At 43.3% G+C, this 25,645-nt stretch overlaps 1 protein-coding gene and 1 pseudogene across 1 annotated transcript in view; one reads left to right on the top strand and one right to left on the bottom strand.

Annotated features, from left to right (window-relative positions):
• Positions 1 to 10,531: 10,531 nt before the first annotated feature.
• The window catches only part of FAM161A (FAM161 centrosomal protein A), a 63,614-nt gene continuing 48,500 nt past the window's right edge, over positions 10,532 to 25,645 (bottom strand). Inside the window, exons 9-10 of the transcript XR_010149507.1 lie at positions 19,646 to 19,758; positions 10,532 to 10,759 (exon numbers count right to left, since the gene is read on the bottom strand). The gene's annotated coding sequence lies outside the window, so the exon portion shown is untranslated. The remainder of the gene's footprint in view (positions 10,760 to 19,645; positions 19,759 to 25,645) is intronic.
• Positions 22,916 to 23,321, top strand: LOC129143131 (small ribosomal subunit protein eS24-like; annotated as a pseudogene).

Here is a 25,645-nt window from a genome sequence, read left to right as displayed (position 1 = left end):
GGTTGCAGTGAACTGAGACCACGCCATTGCACTCCAGCCTGGGCAAAAAGAGTAAAACTCCTTCTCAAAAAAAAAGGAATACTAAAAAATGCTCAAATAAAACACAGAAGAATGCAGGACAGGGGAAACAAAGGAATGGAAAACACAGGAACCAAACAGAAAACAAATAATAAAACGGTTGACTGAAACCCATATATCAGTAGCTATATTAAATGTAAATTACCTCAGTGCACCAACTAAAAACAGAGATTGTCTAAATGAACCTCAAAAAACCCATGACCCAATATGCACTGTTATAAGAAACTTATGTCACATATGATATAGAGATTAAATGTAAAGGAATGGAAAAAGATATAACATGCAAACTCATCAAAAGGAAACTTGGATGGCTATATGGATATAGGACAAGATAAACTTCAGAGCAAAAAAGTGACCAGGGATAAAGAAAGTCATTTCATAGTAATAAAGGAGTCCGTTCATTAAGAGGACATAAGAATTCCAATTGTTTATGCACCTAACAATAGAGCTTCAAAATACATTAAGCAAAGCCTGTAAGAAGTAAAAGAATAGACAAATCCACAATTATTGTTGGAGAATTCCACACTCCAGTCTTGCAAATAGATAAAACAGACAGAAAATCAACAAAAACGTAGAAGAAATATATATGGAAGAATTAAACTTCAAGGTCTAATACAATATAACACTTCACCCAACAACAGCAGAATACATATTATTTTAAGGGCACAAGGAGGATTAAAAAAGATAGACGATGTACTGGATCATAAAACAAACAACAACCAATTAAAAAGAACAGAAAATAATACAAACTGTTGTCTAACCATAATGAAATTAGAAATCAATAACAAACAAGATAACAAGAAAATCTCCAAACAGTTGGATATTATACAATGCAATTTTAAATAATCCATGGATCAAAGAGGAAGTCTAAAAGAAAATTAGGAAATGTTTTGAAGTTTTTTTAAAAAAGAAAATACAACATATCAAAACTATGAGATGCAGCTAAAGCAGTGTTTAGAGGAAATTTTATAGCATTAAATGCTTATAATTAGGCCAGGCAGGGTGGCTCATGCCTATAATCCTAGCACTTTGGGGAGGCCCAGATGAGCAGATCGCTTGACCTCATGAGTTTGAGACCAGCCTGGGCAACATGGCAAAACCCCATCTCTACAAGAAATACAAAAATTAGCCAGGTGTGGTGGTGCATGCCTGTGGTCCCAGCTACTCAAGAAGCTGAGGTGGTAGGATACCTTGAGCCCAGGAGGCAGAGGTTGCAGTGAGCTGAGATTGTGCCACTGCACTCCAGCCTGGGGGACAGAGCAAGACTCTGTCTCAAAAGTAATAATAATAATAATAATAATAGTAAATGCTTATATTAGAAAAGAAAGTTCTCAAGTCAATTACCTCAGTTTTCATCTTATGAAAACTAGGAAAAGGAAGAGCAAAATAACCCCAAAGCAAGCAGAAGAAAGGAAATAATAAAACTAAGAGCATAAAAATCAATTAAATTGGAAACAGAAAAATAGAGAAAAATTAAAAATCCAAAAGTTGGTTTTTTGAAATGATCAATAAAATTGACAAACTTTTAGCAAGACTGACAAAGAGATAATACAAATTACCCATACCCAGACTGAAAGAGGCCATATCACTACAAACTCTACAGACATTAAAAGGATAATAAGAGAACTATATAAACAACTTTATACACACAAACCGTATACACATAAACTCAACAACTTAGAAGGAGTGGACCAATTCCTCACAAACCACTGTTAAAAGAAAAACTTCAGCCAAATTAAATTTAAAGGTGTTTAATTGAGCAAGGAATGATTCGTGAATTGGGCACCCCTCAAAATCACAGCAGATTAAGAGAGACTCCAGCGCAGCCATGTAGTGGAAGAAGATTTATGGACAGAAAAAGGAAAGAAAGTACAGAAAATGGAAGCGAGGTACAGAAACAGCTGGATTGGTTACAGTTCAGCATTTGCCTTATTGGAACACGGTTTGAACAGTTGGCTACATTTGATTGGCCAAAACTCAGTGACTGGCACAGGTGCGGGCTATGGTCAGTTTATACCTCCACTTGTTATTCTTCACGATGTATAGAAAAACCTGTAGGTCGAACTTAAAGATTCAAGGAGGCAGCTTTAGGCTAAACTTGATTTAATACCACAAACTACTAAAATTTACCCAAAATGATATAGGAAGGGATGAAGAAGGAATGAACCCCACCTCATTTTATGATGCCATCATTAGGCTGATATTAAAATCAAAGACATTACAGAAAAGAAAGCTACGCATTAATGTACCTTAATGACAGAAAAATCTTCAATAAAATTTAATTCAGTAACAAAAAATTGACCACATCATGACCAAGCAAGGATTCTTTTGGGAATGTAAGCTGGTTCCGTATTTGAAAATCAGTGTCGGCTGGGCGCAGTGGCTCACGCCTGTAATCCCAGCACTTTGGAAGGCTGAGGTGGGTGGATCACCTGAGGTCAGGAGTTTGAGATCAGCCTGGCCAATATGGCGAAACCCCGTCTTTACTAAAAATACAAACATTAGCTAGGCGTGGTGTTGGGCACCTGTAATCCCAGCTACTCAAGAGGCTGAGGTAGGAGAATCGCTTGAACCCGGGAGGAAGAGGTTGCAGTGAGCCGAGATCTTGTCATTGCACTCCAGCCTGGGAAACAAGAGCAAAACTCCCTCTCAAAAAAAAAAGAGAGAGAGAGAAAAGAAAATCAATGTCATCTACCTTCTTAACAGCCTAAGGAAGGAAAACTACATGATCGTTAATTGATACATAATTACCAATTGTGTATCAGTTGAGAAAAATAGAAAAAGGTAAATGCCAATTTATGATTGAAAGAAAATAAAACCTCTCAGCAGACTAGGGATAGAAGGGACTTCCCTCAACATGGTAGAGGGTATCTTCAAAAAAAACCTACAGCTAACATTATCCTTAGTGATGAAAGGCTGAATGCTTTCCCCCTAAGATTAGGAACAAGGCACAGCTGTCTACTCTCACCACTCCTACTCAACCTGGTTATGGAAGTCCTAGCCAGTTAGCAAGATAAAGAAAGAAAAGGCACACAGATTAGAAAGAAGGAAAACAACAACAACAACAAAACCTTTCTTTGCAGATGACATGGTTGTTTACAAAGAAAATCCTAAATAATCTGTCAAAAAAAATCTAGGACAAATAAGTGAGTTTAGCAAGGTTGCAGGATACAAGTTCAATGTACAAAAATCAATTGTATTTTTTTATTAAATTTTTTAAATTTAAAATGTTTAAGTGTTTAGTTATTTTCTAAAGCCAGGGTCTCACTCTGTCACCCAGGATGGAGTGCAGTGGTGCAATTATAGCTCACTGCAGTCTCCAACTCCTGAGCTCAAGTGATCCTCCCACCTCAGACTCCCAAGGAGCTGGGACTACAGGCATCCACCACCATGCCTGGATAATTTTTTTATTTTTTGTAAAGACAGGATCTGGCTATATTGCCCAGGCTTGTTTCAAACTCCTGGTCTCATGTGCTTCTACCACCTCGGCCTCCCAAAGTGCTGGTATTACAGGCGTGAGCTTGAGGCCAGGGGTTCAAGACCAGCCTGGGCAACACAGCAAGACTGTCTCTACAAAAAATTAAAAATTAAAAAAATTTAAAAAAGAGAACATTCCAGGAGAATCGGTGAATATGATTCCAATCTGAGGGACTAGGTAATATAATAGAAGAGACTTTGAGACAGATAGTTTTTAGGTTTAGGAGTAGGTCAGAGACCTAATGACAAGGATGTCCATCTGGGTGACACAGGGAACAGCCAGACACTGAAAGACAATGGGAAACAAGCAAATCTCTGGGTACTCGAGACCAGCCTGGCCAACATGGAGAAACCCCATCTCTACTAAACGTACAAAAAATTAGCCGGGCATGGTGGCACATGCCTGTAATCCCAGCTACTCAGGAGGCTGAGGCAGGAGAATCTCTTGAACTTGGGAGGCAGAGCTTGCAGTGATCCCAGATAGAACCACTGCACTCCAGTCTGGGCGACAAGAGGGAAACTCCGTCTCAAAAAACAACAACAACAACAACAACAGTTGTTATGATTGTGGAACATGCAGTGGAAGTGAGATGTAACTTCTTTATAATAATAGCCTATGTGCACATTTTAAATGAAAAGTATGTATGGCTTCTATAATTATTTTCCTTTTTTCTATATTTGTTCTGATTATATTTATTGAAATGTAAAAATAAAATCAGCAACCGATGTACAATACATGAGAATCAAAGGAAAATCTTGTGGTGTTTCTGATGCCTCTTGAGCATTTCGAGATGTTTGGATAGATGTCTGAATTTCCATTTACAAAGTTAGATTATTATTCCAAAAATAGATTAGATTATTATTCCAAGAATAGATTAGAGAAATATTGTATTTTCAAAATACAGTATTTCTAGTGATTTGAAGTTTCTGGGTGAATTTTTACAGTGCTTGAGGAAAGAATACATTACACGAGTCATAAAGGTTTACAGCATTGGCAAGCGAGTGAAAGCATCTTCACCTTATTGCTTCTATGCATGTGTTTTAAACAAACTGTCCTTATTTGATTAGTCATATTTGGAATCAAAATTTAGACAGCTCATTGCTAGACAGCAAATGTAGACCGGAGACCTTTTTTGTACAATTGAATGACATCAGAGCAGATTATTTTATCTATAGACCAAAAACAGCAACACCACTCTTTGCAGGCTGAGTTTGTTTGTTTATGACAGGGTCTCGCTCTGTCGCCCAGGCTGGAGTGCAGTGGCACCATCTCGGCTCACTGCATCCTCCGCCTCCCGGGTTCAAGCGATTCTCCTGCCTCAGGCTCCCGAGTAGCTGGGATTACAGGCGTGAGCCACTGCGCCTGGCCCAGGCTGAGCTTTTAATTCTTTCCCTTTTCTGCACTAGCAAAGAGGCAAAAAAGATTGTTTTTTGTTTGTTTGCTTGTTTTTGAGACGGAGTCTCGCTCTATCGCTCAGGCTGGAGTGCAGTGGCGCGATCTCGGGTCACTGCAAACTCCACCTCCCGGGTTCACGCCATTCTCCTGCCTCAGCCTCCCGAGTAGCTGGGACTACAGGCGCCTGCCACCACGCCTCGCTAATTTTTTTTTTTTTAAGTAGAGACGAGGTTTCACCATGTTAGCCAGGATGGTCTCGATCTCCTGACCTTGTGATCCGCCCGCCTCGGCCTCCCAAAGTGCTGGGATTGCAGGTGTGAGCCACTGTGCTCGGCCAAAAAAGGTATTTTATTTGTTGATGTTGAAGTATGACTCAAGACATATTCAAACTTCCCTTTATACTATCTCTACATATTAATAAAAATCTTTAAAATTAATAGCAGACATTGCAATTTGTAAAAGCATCAAATATTATGCCTTTGGTGATTTTAAATTATAGTTTCCCTGAATACTCAAATACTTAGCACAGATAGCTCCATGGAGATGACAAAATCTAGCTCAAACACAATTCAATTCCTTTGTTCTCCAGTGTGTGATCTGTTTCCATGGAAATTACATGTTGACCAGGAATTGTAAAAATACTATATGCAAACATATCTTAGAAGCAGACCTTTTTAGAGAATAATTGTGATTTACTTTGAGTCACTCCATTGAAACTGTTCAAACAATAGAAAATAAAACTGTATTTTTCTTCAGCAGAGACCCTTCTGCAATTTCCCTTAGCCCCATATGTTAATCTAATAGCATTGGAGATTATAGAGACTTTAATTTGCCTTTTGGTGAGAGTAAAATTAAATCTTAATGATTTAGGTAAATTTTTTCATCTAAAAAAGATTAAGAACTTAGTCTAAACAAGGTGTTGTTCTGGGTACTAAAAAGAACACAGAGCCATATACCAATACCATAATGGTGTAAAATGAGATGACTATGGTAAAGCTGATGATCAATGTTCTCTGGGAGTGTGAAGGAGGGTGGGAGATAAAGGAAGTCTTCTTGCATGACATGACATTTGAACTGGGTCTTGAAAATGAGAACCTGAGGCTGGGCATGGTGGCTCACGCCTATAATCCTAGCACTTCGGAAGGCTGAGGCAGGCGGATCACTTGAGGTCAGGAGTTCAAGACCAGCCTGGCCAACATGGTGAAACCTCATCTCTTTTAAAAATACAAAAATTAGCCAGGCATAGTGGCACACACCTATAATCCCAGCCACTTGGGAGGCTGAGGTACAAGAATTGCTTGAACCCAGGAGGTGGCAGCTACAGTGAACCGTGATCGCCCCACTGCACTCTAGCCTGGACATCTGAGTGAGACTCTGTCTCAAAAAAAAAAAAAAAAGAGAGAGAGCTTGAGTAGAAGATGCTTCCTGGTGAGGGAAACCATCTGAGCAAAGGCATGGAGGTGGGAAAACCGAAGGCATATTTGCGGAATGCTGAGAAATCCAACTGGCTGATGTGTAAAGGACACTGTGGGAGAGAAGATGAAAATTCAAGGCCTGTGGCTAGGCCTTGAATGCCACGCTAATTTGGACACTATGCTCAAGAGCAGTATTGTTCTATTAGGGGATTATAATCTGGACTGTCCGAAGTTGAATATTAAATGATGAAAAAGTAAGGGAAGGAAATAGATCAGTACATTGAGAAGAGTGGCCCTGAAAGGAGGAAGAGAATGGAGAAATAGCTTGAAGGAATAGCCGCCTTGAAAGATGGTTTATTTGAGACATATGGTGGCTTAAAAATATGTCCACAAATTTTTTTAAATTCCTGTCTTTAAGAGGCAGTGATGAATTCTGCTCCTTGGAATGTGGGCTGAATGTGGCAACTCACTACTAGCAAATAGAATGAGGCAGAAGTGACAGTGTGCCACTTCTGAGACTAGGTCATAAAAGGCACTGGGACTTCCTTCTTGCTTGCTTTCTCGGATCACTCGCTCTGGGGAAGCCAGCTGCCATGTTGTGAGGATGCTCAACCTTGGAAGTGGATTCTCCAGCCCCAGTAAAGCCTTCTGATGATGACAGCCCTGGTTGACATCTTGATTGCGCCCGTGAAAGATGCAGAGCTGGAACCACCAGAAGCTAAGCTGATCTCCTATTCCTGACCTACAGAAACTGTGAGATCATGTGTTTGTTGTTGGATCTACTAAACTTTGAGGTAATTTTTGATGCAGTTAATAGATAACTAATGCAGGAGGTTGGAAAAGGAGAGTCTTTTTTTTTTTTTTTTTTTTGACAGAGTTTTGCTCTTGTTGCCCAGGCTGGAGTGCAGTGGCGTGACCTTGGCTCACTGCAACCTCCACCTCCTGGGTTCAAGCAATTCTCCTGCCTCAGACTCCTGAGTAGCTGGGATTACAGGCGCACATCACCACACCCACCTAATTTTTGTATTTTTAGTAGAGGCAGGGTTTCACCATTTTGCCCAGGCTGATCTCGAACTCCTGACCTCAGGTGATCCACCCGCCTCAGCCTCCCAAAGTGCTGGGATTAGAGGCGTGAGCCACTGCACCCAGCTGTAAAAGGAGAGTCTTAAACATGCTTGTGGATTGAAAAGAAGGAGCCAGTGGAGACCAAGAGTGAAGATCACACAAGGAGAGGGGAAATCATAGTTAGGCCAAATTCTGGAGGAAGTTTCTAGGGGGTAGGATCATCAGTAAAGGGTGAAGTTATTTTTGGAAAGGAAGAGTGAGGATCAGAAAAATTTTCAGATTGGAAAAATGGAAGGTGATATCAAGTTCTTGGTTCCTTCATCAAAGGAGGAGATCACGTCTTCTGCTGAGATAAAGGAACCTCTGGGATCAAGAGCTCCGAGAGAGCAGAAAAAATTGGAAGAGCTACTGTGTGATATCACATAGACAATCAGATAAAGCAAAGAACACAATTCTCTCCAGCTAGGCTTAGCACCCTGGGAGAGTAAGCTGAGAAAGCAGACAGTGGAGCTTACCCAGGGGTGGGGATTGATAAGGCAGATATGAAAGATCAAGTGGGCAGAGGATTCTGAGATGCTAATGTAATTAAAGTGGCTGGGCATGAAGTCTAGACAGGGCACAAGGGCACCTGAAATTATAAGGAGTAATGAACTGAGAATATAAAAGGGCGGAACTTCCACAGCAACTATAATCTGTATGACACATCTCACGCTTTATTCATAAGCTCCCTTAGTATCATGAACTTTTTTAGCATGTATGCCTAGTTGCCCCAGTGAGATAATAAACTCAGGGTAATGACCTGAGTTCATACATTTTGTACCCTCTCAGAAGCTAGCAGTTTGCTTCATAAGGATTCATTTATTTGTTGAATCAATGAATAAAATCATTCTAGCATTGTGTGTGTATGTTCTACTGTTGTTTTCTTCCTTCACAATAAGCATCTGATTGAAGATAAAGATCTGCTCCTGTTAGATAGATAGTCAAAGTATTCCATCCCTGCCTCTAAGAGCCAGGGTTTCTGGATGTTTTTAAGAAGTATTATATAATTATTTAAAAAGGAAAAATACCCGATTGGCTAAAGACAATAAGCCTAATTATGCCTATGTGAAGTGACCTTGAAATAAACCTTTGGTGATTTCTTTTCAATCTGACAAAAACCAGAATAAAAGTGAAAAGGTTTAGAGGGAAATAGGAGACCAGCATTCTCCTGGAAAATCAGGGGAAGTGGAGGCCTCTATTTAGAGGAATCTTGCAGAAGCTTAGATCCACAGTGGGGGCTCTGAGAGGAGTGTCTGGTTTTTGAAGATTACTAGTGCAAATGGCTCCTTAGCCTGAGTGGGCATCGATGTATCCTTTACCTGGCACACATTTTCTGTCATTCTGTAAAAAGTAGACCTGTTAAAGTCTATTAAGAAAAAATTGAAAGTAAGCTTTTAAACTACTAGATAGAGTCATTGACTGTAATGATATATAGGTAGTCCTTCCGATTTTACCACCTGCTCTTCTATGTATTACACATTCACACCCCAAGCCACTTTTCACTCAGTTCAGGTTTTTCTATATCAGCTGATGAATTGATATTTTGAACTACAGTATGGTGATACAGCCAAAAGTTTCAGTTCAATTTTGGCAGTCACTAGCTTTGGTGATCAGTTTGTTTATGCAGTTATTTGAATGTTCGATTGCATTTTGCTCCTATTTTATTCATAAAATGAAGGGAAGTCAGCAGGCACAATGGCTCATGCCTGTAATCCCAGCACTTTGGTAGGCCAAGGCAGGTGGATCACCAGAGATCAGGAGTTCTAGACAAGACTGGCCAACATGGTGAAAACCTATCTCTACTAAAAATGCAAAAATTAGCCAGGTGTGGTGGCGGGCACCTGTAATCCCAGCTACTCAGGAGGCTGAGACAGGAAAATCGCTTGAACCTGAGAGGCGGAGGTTGCAGTGAGCTGAGGTCACACCACTGCATACTCCAGCCTGGGTGACAGAGGGAGACTCTGTCTAAAAAGAAAAAAAAAAAAAGGAAAAGAAAAAAAGAAAAGAAAAAGAAAAAGAAAGAAAGTAAAAACGAAAAACCGAAGGGCTGATACCAATGATGGCAAGTTTAGTTTTCATACACTTAGTATGATTGAGATAGAAATCATTTTACTATTAAAAAGAAACAGAATTCAGCTACAATCAGATGCTGATTTTCCTCATTGAAAAGGAAAAAAAAAAATCATTAGAAGAACACATACAAAGTGCTGGGATTAAATTACCAAAACCTGTACCTGAAACTGAGGTGTAATGAGAAATTTTATGCTGGGCACAGTGACTCACACCTGTAATCCCAGCACTTTGGTAGGCTGAGTCAGGAAGACCGTGTGAGCTCAGGAGTTGGAGAGCAGCCTGGGCGACATGGTGAAAACCTGTCTCTAGAAAAAAAATACCAAAACTAGCTGAGCATGGTGGCATGAGCCTGTATTCCCAGCTACTTGAGAGACTGAGTGGGAGGATGGCTTGAGCCCATTCGGAGGTTGCAGTGAGCCAAGATCACGTCACTGCACTCCAGCCTGGGCGACAGAGTCTCAAAAACCCGTCTTAAAAAAAAAAAAAAATTGAACCCTCAAGGCTACTTCCAAACACAATACCTTAATCATATTCAAGAGAATAACGATTTTTGCATGTTGGCACAACAGAGATTTCCATAATGTAACTTTAGACAGCTGTTTTCTCTTAATTAGTTTAGTAGGCCAAATATAAAAGAGTTTGTTTATGCAAACATTTTACAAGAAGTTGTGAAATCATGACACTGTGTTGTTGTGTGATTGATAAGGTCTTTATGCATTTATTTTGAAGCACAAAAGACTACATAAGTGGATGTCACAATGGGCAACTTCTTTTCTTCAGTGCCTCCATCAAATCCATAGAAAAGAGCCCTGTTCAGCAAACCTGGATATTTCCATAGAGATGTAGGGCAGAAAACGCCAGGATAAATTTTACAAATCAACTAAACTGATAGTGCCATAAATAAGAACGGAGAAATGAAAATTACATATTTCTCAAGTCTCATACCAAATCCAAATGATGCTTTTTAAGTGCTTTAAAGACATCCCACTGGAAAATAGATCATGGTTTTATTTGCCTTCTTCCAATTAGAAAGATTGCTGCTTCATTCTGTATGTTGGTCCCCAGAGAGCTTACAATGGTGAGAGCATGGAAGGCAAAAGAATAGTCATCATCTGGAAAGCAGCTCAAAGTAGATGTTGTACAATGGAGCTCAGGCAAGTTCACAGCATCGTAGATAAAGGAACAGGCTTTACTGGGAAACTTATAAGCTGGGGGTCTGCAAGAGAAGGCATGGGTGATATGCTGGTACCAGGGCTGTTACAGTAGGTAGCTAGTGAGGTATGGGCAGGGCAGGAAAGGGCTGCCCTCACACACACACCAGGAGTGTCCACCGACCATCAGGTGATGGTCAGGCAATTGTTAACTGTCTTTCTAAAGTAATAATTGGTCACAGCCCCCTCCAGGGAAAGGCAGTCTCCTAATAACTAGAAAATGCTTGGCCGGGCCTGATGACTATAATCCCAGTTACTTGGGAGGTTGAGGCAGGAGAATCGCTTGAACCCAGGAGGTGGAGGTTGCAGTGAGTTGAGATGGTGCCACTACACTCCAGCCTGGGCAGCAGAGTGAGATTCCGTCTCAAAAAAAAAAAAAAAAAAAAAAAAAGAAAAGAAAGAAAAGAAAAGAAAATGCCTGAAGGCTGGGCCTGGTGGCTCATGCCTATAATCCCAGCACTTTGGGAGGCTGAGGTGGACGGATCACTTGAGCCCACGAGTTCAAGACCAGCCTGGGCAACATGCCGAAATCCCGTCTCCACAAAAAATACAAAAATTAGCCGGAAATGGTGATACACACCTATAATCCCAGCTACTCGGGAGGCTGAGGTGGGAGGATTGCTTGAGCCTGGGAGGCCAAGGTTACAGTGAGCCGAGATGGCACCACTGCACTCCAGGCTGGGTGACAGAGTGAGACCCTGACCAAAAAAAAAAAAAAAAAAAAAAGAAAGATAAGGAAAAGGAAAGGAAAGGAAAAGAAAGAAACTGGTGATCAGCAGCTTCCCGCTAAGATCTCAGGAGTGGGAAGAAATAACATAAGACCCTGGAAGCATGCCAACGCATAAAACCCCAAGTCAAGAGTTTAAACAGGCCGGGCGCAGTGGCTCACGCCTGTAATCCGAGCACTTTGGGAGGCCGAGGCGGGCGGATCACGAGGTCAGGAGATCGAGACCACCCTGGCTAACACAGTGAAACCCCATCTCTACTAAAAAAATACAAAAAAAAAAAAAATTAGCCAGGCGTGGTGGCAGGCACCTGTAGTCCCAGCTACTCAGGAGGCTGAGGCAGGAGAATAGCATGAACCAGGGAGGCAGAGCTTGCAGTGAGCGGAGATCACGCCACTGCACTCCAGCCTGGGTGACAGAGGGAGACTCCGTCTCAAAAAGAAAAGAGTTTAAACAGTGCACTTGGTCTCTCAAGTCGCCCGCTTGGCCCTCTTCCAAGTGTACTTTCCTTCCTTTAGTTCCTGCTCTAAAGCTTAATAAACTTTCACTCCTGCTCTAAAACTTACAACAATCTCTCCTTCGGCCTTATGCCCCTCATTCGAATTCTTTTCACCTGAGAAGGCAAGAATTTCTTCTGCAAAGACAAGCAGATGTTGTACAACGGAGCTCAGGCAAAGTCACAGCACTGTAGATGCAGACCTGCAGGGAACCACCACCACTAACAGAGTGTTCTGTTGGACAGGTCATAGTGAGCATTCCAATGAAGGCACATTCCTCCCTTTTTGTTCTCTCTTTTTCAAGACCAAAACTTGAACATTCTTATCTGTGGGGTCCACATAGACAATGTGGCATCAGGCTGTCTGGATGTAGATGCCAAGAGTCAGGAGTTATCTGAGAAGGCCAGTTGCCTCTTACCTGGAAGTCTTGGGTGCCCACTGGAAGTTGCAGCCCTTCCAGCGGGGAGGGAGAAAGTCATGGGAAGCTGAGTTTGGAAGAAATAGGAAGGCACTGGATTACAGCTCTTTCCTCATCCTGGAAGCCCAGAGTCATCTTCAGACTCTACTGTTTCACCACTGGCACTGGTCAGTGGCATCATCTTTAATATAAAAAGCCATAAAGGGTCCCAGTGTGATGGCTGATGCCTGTAATCCCAGCACTTTGGGAGAGCGAAGCAGGAGAGAATCACTGGAGCTCAGGAGCCAGAGACCAGCCTGGGCAACATGGCGAGACCTCCATCTCTATAAAAAAAAAAATTAAAAGTTAGCTGGGGTGCTGGAGGGCGCCTGTAATCCCAGCTACTCGGAGGTTATCTTACCACTGCACTCCAGCCTAGGCAACAGAGTGAGACCCTATCTCAAAAAAAAAAAAAAAAAAGAAAAAAGAAAAAAAAATCATAAAATTTAGGATTCTATTTCTATGAGCATTTTAAGATGCCTTCTTCTTGTTCGCAGCTCCTAGCACCTTTTATTTTATTCTAGTTTAAGCAAAATTTAAATATTTTTAAGGTTGGCGGTTAAAATAACGAGGTCAGGAGTTCCAGACCAGCCTGGCCAATATGGTGAAACCCCGTCTCTACTAAAAATACAAAAATTAGCTGGGAGTGGTGGCGGGTGCCTGTAATCCCAGCTACTCGGGAGGCTGAGGCAGAAGAATCGCTTGAACCCGGGAGGCAGAGGTTGCAGTGAGCCGAGATCATACCACTGCACTCCAGCCTGGGCGACAGAGAGAGACTTCGCCTAAGGAAAAAAAAAATGTAAATATTTGTGCCTTCTGTCCTCTTTGGAGGCTGACACTAACTCATTGCCACCTGCTGGAGAAGAGAAGACGTGCAGCCAGACACCTGCCGCCTTGTCAGGCCTGTGTCGCCGCCTCCGCAGCCCGAAATCATCCTGCCCTCCAAGGCACCGCCCTGATGCTCCAGGTGAAGGCTAAAGAACGGTATGTGCGGTGGGCTCGGGCAGAGGCGGGTCCTTGCCCTTTCCACTCGTGTGAAGTGTGGTGTGTGTGACCTGCACCCATCCCTTTACTGTGGGGGGTGGGCACCCCGGCGAGCCGCAAAACAGCAGGCGGACTCCCCTACTGGAGAGAAGCCGGGAAAGTGCAATGGTAAGAGGAGCGGCGGCCACACCTGCTGCTGTGAGGATCTGAGCAGGGTTGGTTTTCTGTTTGTGCGCGTGCGCGCGCGTGTGTGTGTGTTTTAATTATACTTTAAGTTCTGGGATACATGTGCGGAACCTGCAGGTTTGTTACATAGGTATACATGTCCCATGGTGGTTTGCTGCACCCATCAACCAGTCATCTACATTAGGTATTTGTCCCGATGCTATCCCTCCCCTAGACCCCACCCCCGGACAGGCCCCGGTGTGTGATGTTCCCCTCCCTGTGTCCATGTGTTCTTATTGTTCAACTCCTGCATATGAGTGAGAACCTGCGGTGTTTGGTTTTCTGTTCTTGTGTTAGTTTGCTGAGAATGATTGTTTCCAGCTTCATCCATGTCCCTGCAAAGGACATGAATTCATCCTTTTTTACAGCTGCTGTTTTTTTGTTTCGTTTTGTTCTGTTTTGTTTTTTGAGATGGAGTCTCGCTCTGTCGCCCAGGCTGGAGTACAGTGATGCGATCTCAGCTCACTGCAACCTCCGCCTTCAGGGTGCAAGCGATTCTCCTACCTCAGCCTCCCAAGAAGCTGGGATTACAGGCTCCCGCCACCACGCCTGGCTAATTTTTTTTTTTTTTTTTTTTTTTGTAGAAGCAGGGTCTTACTTTGTTGCCGAGGCTGGTCTTGAACTCCTTGCGGGGGTACTCCGCCTGCCTCAGCCTCCCAAAGTGCTGGGATTACAGGCGTGAGCCACGGTGCCCAGCCTGGAGCAGCTTTGCTGTGTTTCTATAGCGTGTGAACAGGTGAAGTTTACTTATTTAGACTAATGTCATATGACCATAGGAATAAAAATTAGAGAAAGCAATTTGCAAGCCTGCTCTTATAGGTATAAAATTAGGCCTATAAGCAAGAGATTTGAAAACTCGTTCACCACAGACCACTGACATTTTTCATGGCTCCAAGAAAGTATTTAGATGTATTAAATACCTAAGTTGTTTGTTTCAAGAATATCACTAGGGCTGCTGGCCGTGGTGGCTCACGCCTGTAATCCCAGCACTTTGGGAGGCTAAAGTGGGTGGTTCATTCGAGGTCAGGAGTTAAGAGGCCAGCCTGGCCAATATGGCAAAACCCTGTCTCTACTAAAAACACAAAAATTACGTGGTGGCTGCGCATCTGTAATCCCAGCTACTCGGGAGGCTGAAGCAGGAGAATCGCTTGAACCTGGAGGTGGAGGTTGCAGTAGGGGAACCTGCTCAGGGAAATTGTTTTTCAAATCCATCCACTTCTTTTCTTCCCAACTGAGTCCTAGTTCAGGGAACCACACTCTCTCCCCTGGATCTGCCTCTCCCTACCCCGAGGGGTCTCTGCTTCCAGGCTTGCCAGCATCTGAGCCATTTGACAGCAACTAGAATGATCATTATAAAATGCAGATCTGAGTATGTCTTTGCCCTGCTTGAAAATCCTTCAATGGCTTGGTGTGGTAGTGCACACCTGTAATCCCTACTATTTGGGAGGATGAGGTGGGAGGATGGCTTGAGCCCAGGAGTTGGAGGCTGCAGTGAGCTATGATTGCCACTGCACTCCAGCCTGGGTGACAGAGTGAGGACCTGTCTAAAAGAGAAAGAAAGAGACAGAGAGCGTGAAAGAGAGGTGGGAAGGGCAGGGAGAAGAAAGAAAGGGGGAGAGAGAGACAGAAAGATGAGAGAAAGAAACAAAGAGAGGGAGGGAGGGAGAGAGGGAGAGAGGGAGGGAGGGAGGGAGGAAGGGAGGAAGGGATGGAAGGAAGGAAGGAAGGGAAAAAGGGAAGAAGGGAAGAAGGGAGGGAGGGAGTAAGAAAGGAGGGAAGGGAAGGAAGGGAGGAAGAAAAAGGAAAGGAAGGAAGGGAGGAAAGAGGGAAGGAAGGAAGAAAGAGGAAGGGAAGGAAAAGGAATAGAAGGAAGGGATCCTGTCATTGTTATGGAGTCCAAACCCTCTAATAAGTTTATGGGGCCACTCTGGGGCTGGCCCAGCCTCTTCTTTTAACCTGGTGCTTGTGCCATGCGGCCTCCCTTTCTCAAGCACTATCACTTCTGGGCCTTCATACACACCCCCTTCCCTCACACAGTCACTGTTGGAGGAAAAGGTTTTTTTTTTTTCTTTTTCAGGCCTCAGCTTCCTTTTGGAAGAGGCCCCTAGTCTCCCTGAGACTGGCTGGGTTCTGCTTTACTCTCACAGCCCAGCCCAGCGTAGCCCAGTCCCACGGACCATTCACAGCCCATGAGAAGTTGGGTCCTCTCTCCATCCCCTTACACTTCAGGCTCCCTGAGGGCAGGACCGGGTCTTGTTGACTTTTGTATCCCAGTGTCTAGTGGTCCTGGTCCATAATAGGTGTTTAGAAACTAGGAACCTGTGGCCGGGCGCGGTAGCTCACGCCTGTAATCCCAGTACTTTGGGAGGCCGAGGCGGGTGGATCACCTGAGGTCAGGAGTTCGAGACCAGCCTCAACATGGAGAAACCCCATCTCTGCTAAAAAAAAAAAAAAAAATACAAAATTAGCCGGGCGTGGTGGTGCATGCCTGTAATCCCAGCTACTCGGGAGGCTGAGGCAGGAGAATTGCTTGAACCTGGGAGGCGGAGGTTGCGGTGAGCCAAGATTGCGCCATTGCATTCCAGCCTGGGCAACAAGAGCAAAAAACTCCGTCTCAAAAAAAAAGAAAAAAAGAAAAAAAAGAAAAAGAAACTAGGAACCTGTTCATCAGTGAGAACACATGGACACAGGGAGGGGAACAACACACACTGGGTCCTGTGGGGGGCGCTGGGAGAGGGAGGGGCTTAATACCTAGGCGATGGGTTGATGGGTGCCGCAAACCACCATGGCACACATTTACCTATGTAACAAACCTGCATGTTCTGCACATGTATCCCAGAACCTAAAATTAAATTTAAAAAAAAAATAACCCATTCATGTTGCATGAATAAGTGAAGTGACATATTTGAAACATTTTTAATTCGCAAGAAAAAATGTGTATGCTATCAATTTTATGGACTAAATTAGAATCAAATTCTTTAAAAGTAGGTTTTCTGATAAAGCAGACATTCCCACTTTACTGTCATGGTTTGATTTAAAAAAAAAAAAACTGATGTGAGAAATGAAATTAAAATGTTCGGCCAGGTGTGGTGGCTCATGCCTGTAATCCCAGCACTTTAGGAGGGCAAGGCAGGAGGATCACTTGAGCCCAGGAATTTGAGATCAGCCAGGGCAAAATAGCGAGACCTTGTCTCTACAAAAAATAAAAAATAAAATAAAATGTCCCCCAAATCTGTTATAAATGAGATAAGACTCATGAGAATCATTCAACTCTTTCTTTTCTTAGACCTGACTTTCTCAATAGAATATATATTACTTAACAATGAGAGTTTTTACAAGACTAAAGTACTATTCTGAAAAATAGGCCGGGCACGGTGGCTCACGCCTGTAATCCCAGCACTTTGGGAGGCCGACGCGGGGGGATCACGAGGTCACGAGATCGAGACCATCCTGGCTAACACGGTGAAACCCCGTCTCTACTAAAAATACAAAAAAAGTTAGCCAGGCATGGTGGCGGGCGCCTGCAGTCCCAGCTACTTGGGAGGCTGAGGCAGGAGAATGGCATGAACCCGGGAGGCGGAGCTTGCAGTGAGCCGAGATCGCACCACTGCACTCCAGCCTGGGCGATAGAGCCAGACTCCGTCTCAAAAAAAAAGAAAGAAAGAAAGAAAGAAAGAAAAATAAGTGTGACTTTGCACTGATTAAATTTGGCCATAGTTAATTAATCCATAATATTTGATATGGTTTGGCTGTGTCCCCACTGAAATCTCATCTTGAATTGTAGTTCCCATAATCCCCACGTGTGATGGGAGGGACTCAGTGGGAGATAATTGAATCACGGGGGTGGTTAGCCCATGCTGCTGTTCTTGTGATAGTGAGTGAGTTCTCATGAGATCTGATGGTTTTATAAGGGGCTTTTCCCAATTTGCTCAGCACTGCTCTTTCCTGCTGCGATGTGAAGAAGGATGTATTTGCTTCCCCTTCCACCACGATGGTAAGTTTCCTGAGGCCTCCCCAGCCATGCGGAACTGTGAGTCAATTAAACTTCTTTCCTCTTTTAATTACCCAGTGTTGGGCAGTCCCTTATAGCAGCATGAGAATGGACTAATACAATATTCTTTCCTGTTAAGGAAAACTTTATTTGAATAAAGTTGTAGAACACTTTTTTTTTTTTAAAGGAGTCTAAAAGCAGGGCAAGTTTAAATTCTGGACCTCCAAACCAGATTTCAGAAAGACTTAATAGTGCCAAAATGATCTTATTGTTAACAGGGGTTGTTTGTCCCTTCATTCTAGGGGCTCTCAAACACATCAAAGCCTGCTAAGTCTCCGACTCTCCCTGTGAAGCAAGACACCCCTGTGTTCAGTGGCATTTAGCAAGGATCCTGAGGCCACAGCCTGGTTTTGTGATGCGGTGATAATGACTCTAAGTAGTGAACGCCAAAGATTTTATATTCTGCCTGCAAATCATGATGGGATCTAATGACACAGCATGTAAAAGTTCTCAAGTATTGCTTTGCCAGCTCCACTGCTCATTAACTTAACTTGGTAGGAGTTTCTTGATGGAAGACAATCAAACATTTTTATGAATGAGTCACAAATACTATCACACTGATGCTTTGGCAAATGTAATTCTTATTGTTTTATAAGAAAACAGTCATCACCTGCAATAGACTGATGTTTGTGCTCCCCTCACCCTCAACCAAATTTATATGTTGAAATGTTGAAATTCTAACCCCTAGTGTGTATCAGGAGATGGGACCTTTGGAAGGAATTAAGGTCATGAGGGTGGAGCCTTCATGAATGGGATTAATGTCCTTACAAAAAGGGACCCCAGAGAGCTCTCTGGCCCTCCTTCTGCTATGCAAGAATACAGCAAGAAGATGGCTGTGTCTGAACCAAGAAGTGGACCCTCAGACACTGACTTTGCTGGAGCCTTGCTCTTAGACTCCCCATCCTCCAGAACTATGAGAAATAAATCTGTTGTTGAAGCCACTCAGTCTATGGTATTTTTGTTACAGCATTCTGAACAAACTAAGACATCATCTTTCTTAGTTTTCCAGAAATAAACATGTTTTCCAAGGACAGAAAAGGACAAAAGAAGAAAGCAAAAGATACCTCCTGGTATTCTCCTGGTAGGAATTTTCCTCCAGCTACAAAAACATTACTGTAGTGGGCTGAACAATGATCCCCTAAGATAGCAGGTCCTAATCCCTGATATCTTTGGAACCTGAAAATGTTACCTTATTTGGAAAAGGCTCTTTGAAGATGTGATTTTTTTTTTTTTCAGATTTCTTTTTAGATGGGGAGATTATCCTGGATTATCCAGGTGGGTCCTAAATGCCATCACATGCATCTTTGTAAGAGATAGGCAGAGGGAGATTTGAGACAGACACGGAAGAGGTAATGTGAAAACGAAGGCGAATATTGGAGTGATACTTCCACAAGCCAAGGAATGCCAGCAGCCATCAGAAGCCAGAAGAGGCAAAAAGAATGAGTTCTCAGCTGGGTGCGGTGGCTTATGCCTGCAATGTCAGCACTTTGGGAGGCCAAGGCAGGTAAATGGCTTGAGCCCAGGAATTCAAGACCAGCCTTGGGCAATATGATGTAACCCTGTCAGGAGGTCAGGAGTTCAAGACCAGCCTGGCCAACATGGTGAAACCTTGTCTCTACTAAAAATACAAACGTTAGCTGGGCGTGGTGGCCCATGCCTGTAATCCCAGCTACTGGGGAGGCTGAGACCCGAGAATTGCTTGAACCTGGGAGGCAGAGGTTGCAGTGAGCCGTGATCATGCTACTGCGCTCCAGCCTGGGCGAGAGAAACTCTGTCTCGTAAAATAAAATAAAAACTGGACTTCAGGGAAATAGGTCTGTAGCAAACTGCTCAAATCCTAATGCAATGTTGTAACCAGAGCACTAACAAAAACAATCATAAAGCTGATAAAAAGAAAAAATATATATATATATATATGAGCCCACTCTATCTGCGCTTGCACGTGCACCCACCTTCATCGTCAGTCAGCCTTTGCAGCATCAAACTGTTGGGCTCACACTGCCTCCTCTGAGATGTAGACACGTGAGGGAATGAGAGATCATCTTCACTGGGGAAAAAAAGGCTTCTGGAATTAAATGAATGATATGTACACGTAAATTCTCCAGCTGCACTTTTACCAGATAATTTAACTTTGGGGGAAAACTCGTGGTCCTTAAAGTCACTATTTTGCCACTGCTTGCACAAAAGGAAAGTATTTCTTCAGGATTCATTTTTTTCCTTTAAGATCTTCATAAATTGCTTCAAAATATTAATGTGCAATGAAAAATAGCATAGAAACCAAAGTGACTTCCATTTTATGCTGTCCTCAGTGCCCTAGTTACCAATTTACATGTGACCTATTATTACAGAAACATATGTCATAGAAGAAAGAACTGTGTTCAGGAGGTTAGTCAGGAGAAGATTTTGTGTAGCAATGATCTTGTTACTTGGTCTTACTGGAGCTGTACAAAAGGCACAAAAATGGAAATACTGAATGTATCAGTCAGCATTGCATCTGCATGCATGTAAACAGAGACCCAATTACCATGTCTTTACCAAACAGGGATTTGTTTTCCCACATGGTCAGGATTCAAAGGTGGGCAGGCCAGGCTGCTGCAGCTGCTCTAGGGACCCAGGTTCCTCCTAGCTCCCGGTACCGTCGTTAGATTGTTGCTTTCATCTTCGTGGTGGCAAGACGGCTCCTTGACCATCAAGCATCGTGTCCATGAGTCAGGCAGGAGGAAGAAGGGAAGGACAATGGGCATGTTCCTGGAAGCACCAACAAGCCACTGTTTGAGAGCTGAGAGTTGGCCAGATCATGTCATAAAGTAACCCCAACTACAAGAGAGGCTGGGCATTCAATATTTTAAGTGGGTAGACTGTGCCCCGAATAAAATTGGATTCTGTGAGTAAATACAATGGGAAAATGGCTATTGGCAAGCAGCTGGCAGTGTCTGCCACATTGGCATAAAATGTGTCTTAAAGATGCTCATTATAAATCTGATTTTTTTTATTTTTTTGAAATGAAGTCTCACTCTGTCACCAGGGTGGGAGTGCAGTGGTGCAATCTCAGCTCACTGCACACTGTATCTCCCAGGTTCAAGTGATTCTCCTGCCTCAGCCTCCCAGGTAGCTGGGATTACAAGCGTGCACCACCACACCCAGCTGATTTTTGTAGAGACAAGGTTTCACCATGTTGGCCAGGCTGGTCTTGAACTCCTGACCTCAAATGAACTGCCTGTCTCAGCCTCCCAAAGTGCTGGGATTACAGGTGTGAGCCACCGCACTCAGCCATAAATCTGCTATTTATTGAACTCAGAAATTTCTTAGGAGGCCTTAGGGTTGATGCTCACAGGAAACAATTTTCCTCTGCAAGGAAATCTTAAAGAACACCACTTTAAAAATTACTGGATTGGCCAGGCGCAGTGGTTCATGCCTGTAATCCCAGCACTTTGGGAGGCCGAGGCGGGCGGATCATGAGGTCAGGAGTCTGAGACCAGCCTGGCCAACATAGTGAAACCCCGTCTCTACTAAAAATACAAAAAATTAGCTGGGTGTGGTAGCAGGCGCCTGTAATCCCACCTACTTGGAAGGCTGAGGCAGTAGAATCACTTGAATCCAAGAGGCAGAGGTTGCAGTGAGCCAAAATCACGCCACTGTAGTCCAGCCTGAGCGACAGGGAGAGGCTCTGTCTCAAAAAAAAAAAAAAAAAATAGAATTACTGGATTAAGTTCTGCAGATGCTTTTGAATAATGTTTTTTGGTTTTTTGGGGTTTTTTTTTTTTTGAGATAGAGTTTCGCTCTTGTCACCCAGGCTGGAGTGCAATCGCACGATCTCGGCTCACTGCAACCTCTTGTGTTCAAGCGATTCTCCTGCCTCAGCCTCCTGAGCAGCTGGGATTACAGACACGTGCCACCAGGCCCGGCTAATTTTTGTATTTTTAGTAGAGGTGGGGTTTCACCATGTTGGCCAGGCTCGTCTCAAACTCCTGACCTCAGGTGATCCGCCCGCCTCAGCCTCCCAAAGTGCTGGGATTACAGACGTGAGCCACCGTGCCCGGCTTGAATAATGTTAATAAGGGATTTGGATAATGCTGCTAGAAGAACTCTAGGAATGTAATACAACTTTAAAAAACAAAACAAACACAAACTTCTATAATTTGCATTCTCCCACATCTCTTCATTTGTAAAATGTATTACACTGAATCAAAACACATGAGATACATAAATCAGATTTAATTTTCAATTAGAATAAAATTCCTGATCTACTCTCTGGGTAAAACTTATTAATCCCTAAAAGTTCTCTTTAAAATGAACTGTTTGTTATAGCACATTCCCTAAAAACAAAAGTACTGCATTTGACTTCAGGAGAGCTAAGTGCGAGTGTCAATTCTTCCACTTATTAGTTGGTGACTGCAGGGGACATAAGACCTACCCAAGATGTGCTCCCACTTTGTTCCTTCTCTGGAGCACCCCAATCTTGCTCAAGTATCTCCCCATCCCATACCTACGAGAAGCTGGTCTCACCTCCAGCACCATAGGTAATCCGCCCTCCCTCCAGTGATTTGGGCAGAAATGGGCGTTAGTTATTATAAGTTGAGATTCTAATTAATAATACTAACGTTGAAAAAATTACTCATCTCTTCCACATCCCCACATTCTAATCTATTAAAACAGGGATGATGCTCTTGGCTCTATTTAACATAATCACCGTAAAGTGCTTTTTTATTTTGCAAAATGGAATATATTCAGAAGATGGTATTGTGTCAAAAAGAAATAGAAGTAGCTTGGGACATTTCCTATAAACTGTTATTGTTGTATTTACAAATTATGGAAGCTATTTTCTTTTAAAAACTGTTTCAAATGTGTGTATTCAATTGAGTGTCAGTTACTTTGAATTAGTCACATTGTGAATTTCTGCATGTATTCATTCAGTCATCCTCCTATGCACCAGGCACTATAGTTGCTACGGGTACAGTAATTCGCAAGATGGTCGTAAGAGGTAGCAGGGACTCCTCTTAGGGGCCTGCCATGCACTTTCTCCAAAGCATGGAAATAAAGGAAAAGTTTTAGTTATTGCAGGGGAAATTCCAGGCACCTAGTTAGCCCTGAGAAGTAAACCAGCAACTTGATAAGCAAGAAGGTAATAGTAGCTTAAAACAATAGCCAAGAAAGTTCGAATTCCGGGATGTTTTGTTCTCTATAGAAACTAAAGATAACCCTTCTCCTCCCTGGCTGTCTGAGGGTAGGCCACCATCATGAATGACACGGTAACTATCCTAATTAGAAAGTTCATGACTACTTCAGAGGAAACAGATGCTCACTGATGTCCTTCATCCCGGGAAGGCAACAGTGCCTAAGACAGAAATTCAGAAAAAACTAGCCAAAATGTATAAGACCACACTGGATGGCATCTTTGTATTTGGATTCAGAACTCATGCTGGTGGTGGCTTTGGCATGATTTATGATTCCTTGGATTATGTAAAGTAAAATGAACCCAAACATACCAAACATAGACTTGCAAGACATGGCCTGTATGAGAAGAAAAAGACCTCAAGAAAGCAACAAAAGGAATGCAAGAACAGAATGGAGAAAGTCAGGGGTACTGCAAAGGCCAGTGTTGGTGCTGGCAAAAAGCCGAAGGAGTAAAGGTATTGCAAGGATGTTATCTGCGGCCACTGAGGATTTTTCACAATAAGATTAATAAGGCCGGGCGCAGTGGCTTACGCCTGTAATCCCAGCACTTTGGGAGGCCAAGGCAGGTGGATCACAAGGTCAGGAGTTCAAGATCAGCCTGGCCAACATGGTGAAACCCCACCTCTACTAAAAATATAAAAATTAGCTGGGCATGGTGACACTTGCCTGTAATTCCAACTTCTCAGGAAGCTGAGGCAGGAGAATGGTGTGAACTCGGGACGTGGAAGTTGCAGTGAGCTGAGATCGCACCGTTGTACTCCAGCATGGGCACAGAGAAAGACTCTGTCTCGAAAAAATAAATAAATAAATAAAAAGAGGCTGGGCGTGGTGGCTCATGCCTGTAATCTCAATGTTACAGGAAAGGGGTTCCCATCCAGACCCCAAGAGAGTGTTCTTAGATCTTGCCCAAGAAAGAATTCAGGGCAAGTCCACAGTGCAAAGTAAAAGCAAGTTTATTAGGAAAGTAAAGGAATAAAAGAACGGCTACTCCATAGACAGAGCAGCTCCAACGGCTGCTGGTTGCCCATTATTATGGTTATTTCTTGATAATATTCTAAACAAGGGGTGGATTATTCATGCCTCCCCATTTTAGACCATATAGGATAACTTCCTGACGTTGCCATGGCATTTGTAAACTGTCATGGCACTGGTGGGAGTGTAGCAGTGAGGACAGCCAGAGGTTACTCTCGTGGCCATCTTGGTTTTGGTGAGTTTTAGCCGGCTTCTTTACTGCAACCTGTTTTATCAGCAAGGTCTTTATGACCTGTATCTTGTGCTGACCTTGTATCTCATCCTGTGACTTAGAGAATGCCTTAACCATCTGGGAATACAGCCCAGTAGGTCTCAGCCTAATTTCTCCCAGCTCCTTTTCAAGATGGAGTTGCTCTGGTTTCACACCCCTCTGACACCAGCATGTTGGGAGGTCGAGGTGGGTGGATCACCTGAGGTCAGGAGTTTGAGACCAGCCTGGTCAACACGGTGAAACCCCGTCTCTACTAAAAATACAAAATTTAGCCGAGCGTGCTGGTGTGCACCTGTAATCCCAACTACGTGGGAGGCTGAGGCAGGAGAATTGTCTGAACCTGGGAGGTGGAGATTGCAGTGAGCCAACATTGCAACACTGCACTCCAGCCTGGGCGAAAGAGTGAGACTCTGCTGAAAGAAAGAAGAAAGAAACAGAGAGAGAGAGAGAGAGAGAAAGAAAGAAGGAAAGAAAGAAAGGAAAAGAAAGAAAGAAAGAAAGAAGAAAGAAAGAAGAAAGAAAGAAAGAAAGAAAGAAAGAAGGAAAGAAAGAGAAAGAAGGAAGGAAGGAAGAAGGGAGGGAGGGAGGGAGCGAGAGAAACTAAAGATAACCTCCTAACAGATCCCTGAGTTGTTTTTCAGAAACATGGATGTCCAGCAAATGAATCCACTGGCACCTAGACCTCAGGTTAGGGGGAAATGAGGACTCAACTCTGACTGCCATTTTTTTTTCTGAAGTTCTTTCTGAGGGGCCTGGAGGAAGTCACGCCCATGAGCCAGAGATAACGTTCTTTTATCCTGACCCCAAATTTTTAGACAAACCTTTGCCATCTTAACCAATTGCAAATCAGAAAATCTTTGAATCTCTGACCTGTAACCTGCCCCATGCCCCACCACCCACTTTGAGATGTCCCGCCTTTTTAGGTCAAACCAGCATATAGCCTCCATGTATTGATTTATGACTTTGCCTGTAACCTCTGCCTCTGCCTTTAAAAACTCTTGCCAAGGTGGATGTATCACCTGAGGTCAGGAGTTCGAGACGAGCCTGGCCAACATGGCAAAACCCCGTGTCTACTAAAAATACAAAATTTAGCCGGGCTTGGTGGCGGGAGCCTGTAATCCCAGCTACTCAGGAGGCTGAGGAAGGAGAATTGCTTGAACCTGGGAGACGGAGATTGCAGTGAGCCAAGATCATGCCACTGCACTCCAGCCTGGGCAACAGACCAAGACTCCATCTCAAAAACTAAATAAATATAAAAACCCTTGCTTGCAAGCCATTGGGGAGGTCAGGTCTTAAGTATGAGGCGCCTGATTCTTCTTGCTTGGTGCCCTGCAAAGATAAATACCGTTCTTCCTCCTATTGCAAACTGCAGAGTGAATGTTTGGCTTTACTGAGCCAGGTGTGCAGACCCCAGTTCAGTCCTGTACCAGGCACAGGTCCCTGGCCTCATGGAGCTGCAACTGCCAATGATCTGTTGCAGTGCCCAAAACAGACTTACCCAGAGGCAGGTTCTGGGCAATGCAAAAACACCCAT

Source organism: Pan troglodytes, chromosome 12 (genome assembly GCF_028858775.2).
Source record: "Pan troglodytes isolate AG18354 chromosome 12, NHGRI_mPanTro3-v2.0_pri, whole genome shotgun sequence".
In the NCBI taxonomy this organism is placed as follows: domain Eukaryota; kingdom Metazoa; phylum Chordata; class Mammalia; order Primates; family Hominidae; genus Pan; species Pan troglodytes.
Note: the sequence above shows the minus strand (reverse complement) of the source record. Positions and strands in the feature narration are given on the sequence as shown.